Below are 5,986 nucleotides of genomic sequence, written 5' to 3'. Positions count from 1 at the left end.
ATACTATAACACTTTTCCTCAATTAGAAAAATGCAATTCCTGGGAAGATAGTATTACAAAAAAAAATACTATATACACCAAATGAATAAGGGATGCATTAGAGAATAGTATCATGATAATAAAAAAGCTACAACAATGATCCTCAATAACAGAAAAACAAACACCCTTAAAAAAGAGGAAATAATACTTCAGAGGATGGCATAAAATAGCAAAACAAATACTATACTCTTAAACCAGACAAAAATTCAATTAGCGGATGATATCATAACAGCAAAGAAAATTTTGCATTACTACATAATATACACAGAAAAAAGATGTAATTCCTGCGAGGATCTTCAACAGGAAAGGAGGTGATAATGCTTTAAGATACGACATTATGGTAATAGAATAGACACTGCATTAAACACTCCAATAAAATCAATAAAATAGTAAACTAATAGATTTTCGATTTTTTCAAATTTATTCATTAATTTTAAACCACTAACGAAAACGTGTACAATATTTGATCTCAAACCAAAATGCAAAGAAACCATAAAACTGTTGTATCACAATGACGAGTTGATTTGAAATATTAATACTCAACCAAAAACGAAGTAATGCTTGGGCGGTCTCATAGCAAAAAAATTATACTACACTATCTTCTTTCAAAGATGACAGTAGCGTCTGAGGAAAAGGTATTCCAATAGAACAGGTATCATGCTATCCCAGAGAATATATTAAAATATTATTATCAATTTATGAGAGAATAATTTCCCTCCATATTCAACTTCTCCAGCGTAGTACAAAGTGCCCAAACATTAATGATCTGTTTTAGTGCTAATTTATATTTCTGCATAAATAGTTAAATTTCGAACATCTGGTTCAGTGTTTTTTTTCTTCTGTGTTATTTATTTTTCGAATGTATGTGTACATGTGTATGTGTGAATATAAGAACACTTGTACGCAACTTTTATGTCGACGATTTAAATCAAGATGTGATAATACTAAAGGTTTTCTCTAGTATCTTTAGTGTAACTTTGATCCAAATCGATTACATGATTTTGATACAAGAAAATATCTATAATTAATACACAAGTAATATAAATGATAAAAATATTTCATTCGCAGGGTTGAGAATGAACAAATAAGAAAAAAAAAGTGAAAAGACTCTGACAGGATTTGAATCAATGTTTTAGAAGACAGTTGTATCTTGCTCTTTGCAATCTCCTCCAGAGCACATACGGCTTAGTTCTACATAGTTATTTGCGGACGCCTTCTTTTACGACACTTATTAATTTTTTTAAAAAATATCTCTCAGTTGAATACTCTGGAATAGTAGATAAATGGTTGTCATCCGCTAGGGAACCTTATCAGAGTAAAAATATGTTTAGAAAATAGAAAAAGCAAAAAAGCAAAAAAAAAAAAAAACAGAAGCAAGTTTTCTTGAAGTTCGTACTATTTGGATTAATCGGACAATTGTTCTAACGATGAGCGTTATCTACACATTGGTCGATAATATTTCGTGTAAACTTATTTCTAACTAGATCTTAAAATGCGAATTCATAGAGTGCAAAACCAACCCCTTCATTTTTCCTGACAAAAACATGGCGACTTTTACACTTGAAGAAGTTCGGAGGATATATAAACCGAAACATTGTGCAAATAACAGTCAAAATAAGAACAATTGTCCGATTAATCAGAATAATCGCAACTCATCTAAAAAATTCAGAACTTTAAGTAATATTTAATTAAAAATATTTAGTCCACGAGTTACATCTCTATAACTGTAAAGTATCGGCAAGACGACGTATATATGATGAAGTTGTTGCATCTCTTTCCGATCGGAGTTTAGGCTATGATAGCAATTGCATGCATCCAAAACGGTTTTCTAGTTTTCTCAGGCACCAGCGATGACTGATTGAAAGGAGACGGCCTTTAGTCTTGTCAGGTTTGCTTCACCTCTCTTTTTTATTTGTCCATCTTGGACATCCAGTGAAGCCCCTTTTTGTGCCTTTGGGTGGTGAGAGTTCTGGATTCTACTCCGACCATTCCCGCTGTGAATCTGTTGCTGGACCTCTACTTCGGTTTTCGGCTGACCCATTGTAAATGTCCGGTCTAGCGGCAATTGATACAAGTAATCTTTGCTGCCGGGCAGCCCCCTCACCTTTTTGAGCCGTCAGGGTGTGAGCTCTTCCCACACCATTTACAGGGTTAAGTGGCTTTCGGAGTTGATACGATGCCTGCGCCTGAACCTATGTATGCGCGTTGTAGTAGGTATACACTTCTGCTGAGATGGAGGGGGGGTAGGTTGTCGGTGGTCTCTAGGCTGACCAGCCTGTTCAATTTTTCTTCCAGTGTCGTAAGTGTCGCAGCCTCCGACAGCACCTTGTTTTGATGCTCCAGATTTTCCAGCCCTGCCACTATTGGTCATGTTACCATATCGTTTGAGTAGCTGACTTTCCGACCGCATCCTATGACGTTCGGAGAAGTCACTGAAAAGTCGCAGAATTTTACGACTGATCGAAGTCGTGCCACAAACTCCGAAGTCGATCCCCCTCCTTTTGCCTTACGGAGTGGAATTCTTGCCGGTACACTTCTTTGTGTAGGCTTCTGACGACTACGAGCTTTATGTGTCGTAACAGTTGTTCCTTCGTGTAGGAGTTCAATATTTCTGCTCCTACCATGTCGAACAACAGCCTGTTTACTTCTGGGGCACAGGCGATTCCCAGCTCGTTTCTTAACCCACACATCTCCTTGTATCTCTTCCGGGAGTCAATGAATATCGCCCAGTCACTATCAGTTGAGTCCGGTTCTATAGTAGGTGTGTCGGTTCTCCTTGTAAGTGACTTGCTCGGCTGTCCGCCGTCTCTTCACAGAGTGATGTTCTCTTGCTATAGCTCGAGAATCTGTTGAAATAATGTATGCTGTGTTTGTTCGTTCATATTTGTAACCCCTCTCGTGAGAACGTGGCTAAGGACCCCTGTCTATCTGAATTCTTGGCTCGTGTAGTCTAGTCTTCTCTGAGGTTGTTACATGAAATCTGGTATGCTGAAAGCGAATATCGAAACAGCAGGCAGGAAGAAAGACAACTCATGTAGACTAATTTACGGTGTTAATTTCGCAAAATTATGTACAAATGTTTTTACAATATCACTCAGTTTTTTGTAAGTTTTTTTTCGAAGTCTCAAATCTCTTCACAGACAACGACAGACGTTTGGATGAGGGAGGGGTCCCCTCTCCAGAGAACGGCGGTTCTATACGATCTATTCTCGCCGAATTCCACAAGCAATGTCCAACTGATCTGACTAATTTTCGCACGACAATCGTATATATAGTAAGGTATGTGGATGGGGTGGAAACTTTCCCCTAGCCAATAAGATTCCGCCACGAAATCGAAATCCCCAGATCGCTGCGTGGGCACAATTCCCATACCTGATATCTGAATTACTAATTCTCACGATTTCCAAGGCCAGGTGTCAATTCTGACATCCGACCTTGAGATCACTAAGGCCAGACAATGTTATAAGTGAAATTTCCTGTCATAAAATTTTAGCTGCAAAGATATATTTATCTGGTTTCAAACAATATCTAATTTGATATGAAATAAAATATATATACTTATCTTCTCTATCTTAAATCCTTGGGTTATCTGGAGTCACCCGGGAATGATAAGTTACCTCAGCGTAGTTCTAACGCTCCTCAATGAGGGGTTACGTTACATATTACAATGTTGTTTGTAGCAGGTTTCCTATATCGTCGACGCAATGTAAAATATCCACAAGACGACGTATATATGAGAACCCTCGTTGCCGTGAATGTCTTGTTTAAGTAGCCCGCTCTCACCTCTCATGTAAACGGGCATGTCCAGTTCTATGGGGATGTGACGCCAAGACCACTTCGGGCGTCTTGTGTTAGATTTCACCTCTACAATAACAATTGCTTGTAGGAATGTCGTCATTAATGCAATTCCAGTATATTAAAACTATGATTACATAACTCTTGGTGATATGTAAGAGGGCACTGACTTTATTGATGTTCGATATCTGGGATGTGGCTCTTGAAAGAGAGGACTTCGATTGGTTGCACACACGAAATTTGATTCCATTTAAGGAATGCGGGAATTTCAATCATTGTCTATTAGAATGCATATATGTACGGGGATAGCAGTCAAAAGATCTGAGACAATAGACAATAGACAATATGAAATATTCCACATTCCATGGGTAAAGAATATTTATATACATAGTTAAACCAGAAAACAGAGCAGTCAGCCACAGAAGCAGAGAACAGGCTGACACATTTTCCTCACATCATCACGGCACGTGCCTTCAGTGATGCCAAACATACGTCATAACTAAATCAAAAACTGCTGTCGAGGCCAAATAAAACAAAATTTTATTTTTAGATCAGCTGTGTTGTGTTTTATGCGCTGGCAGTGTGTATACATCAGTGACAAAAAGTAGACCAATGACAAAAGTAGATTTAGCAATTATATATACTGAAAGACACATTTGAATGACCAGACGCAGCGAATATATTACAAACGAACCTAATGAGCCTTGGCGGATGTATCCATTCGCTAAGTGCCATTCTCGTTTGCTTTAATTTCTTTTATCTTATATAAGTTATGTGTTCCTTTGTTTGTTTATTTTTTTTCAATTACTAAATAAAACTTTTTTGTTTCACTTCCAGACAACAATTTTATTTCATTTCTTTTTTTACGATGGAAACCAATTGAAATTTCTGGAATTCAATTTGAATTTTTCGTTGGCATTCAATAAAATTTAGATTGGAGGACAAGCTTTTAAACCTCATCTTCTCTTTGTTGTGTTTTTTGTTTCTTTTGTTTGTTTGTTTGTTTGTTTGTTTGTTTTCCCATTTGTTTTTGCTTTTTAACATTTGTTTGAGATAATAGGAAAATACTAAAAGCAACTTTTCAAAATAATCTCTTAAATAAAGGGAACTATTTGCATAGGGGTAGTATTACACACATACACACGCATATATATATATATATACATATGTATATATATATATATATATATATATATATATATATATATATATATTCAAAGCCTAAACATTCCATGGTTGACGACCGTGGAATGTTTAGGCTTTGTAATTTTCTAAATTATATTCCGGGCACGGCGAACACGCTTTCGTATTGTCGGTGATAATTTGTATATTATGGCTCTGAATGAATATTTCTTGTTTTGGGAGTGACGATTCAAAGGGCTCGGGGCCATACTATACGAATTACTATTTGCTATGCGAAAGCTTACTCGCTGTGTCAAGAAAATAACTAAGAAAATTACAAAACGTAAAAAGTCCGTGGTATTCAAAATTTGTTTTAAAAATGCCATACCGCATATATATATATATATATATATATATATATATATATATATATATATATATATATATATATATATATATATATACAGAGAGAGAGAGAGAGAGACGGGGGGGACAGAGAGAAACGGGTAGACAGACAGACAGATAGAAAAGGAAAGTGAGAGAAAGAGAAAGAGGGTGGTGTGTGTTTCAGTAAAATTGAGATTAAATAATTATGAAAAATTGTTAAATCAGTCAAATGTTAAAATTCAACACATTGCTCTACTATGAAGGACTCAACTCTAAATCTCGACACTCTACTGCCAGAACTCTAGAACTCGACGCACTGCTGACTACTATTGCTACTTTGACATTCAAATTTAAAATCCACACTGTCTCTGAAATACCAGGCTTTTATATTCAACCGGAAGCATCTGATTTGCATGTTAGATGAAAATATTGCAAGCATATATAGAGAAAAGGAGGCCATTTTTCTTTTTCTTCATTTATTTGTCCACACAGAACTCTACATACTGCACACAAACAGGTTTGTACTAAATTTTGTAAGTACTTGATTACAGAAGGCTTTGAATATATATATATATATATATAGTCATCCACATACAGTACTGTTTCGCTGTTTCACAGCTCATCAGTGCGGCTAGACAGGCAA

The sequence above is a fragment of the Euprymna scolopes genome, chromosome 16, assembly GCF_053919585.1.
Source record: "Euprymna scolopes isolate OS-2025 chromosome 16, ASM5391958v1, whole genome shotgun sequence".
In the NCBI taxonomy this organism is placed as follows: Eukaryota; Metazoa; Mollusca; class Cephalopoda; order Sepiida; family Sepiolidae; genus Euprymna; species Euprymna scolopes.
This window is presented reverse-complemented; position numbering follows the sequence as displayed.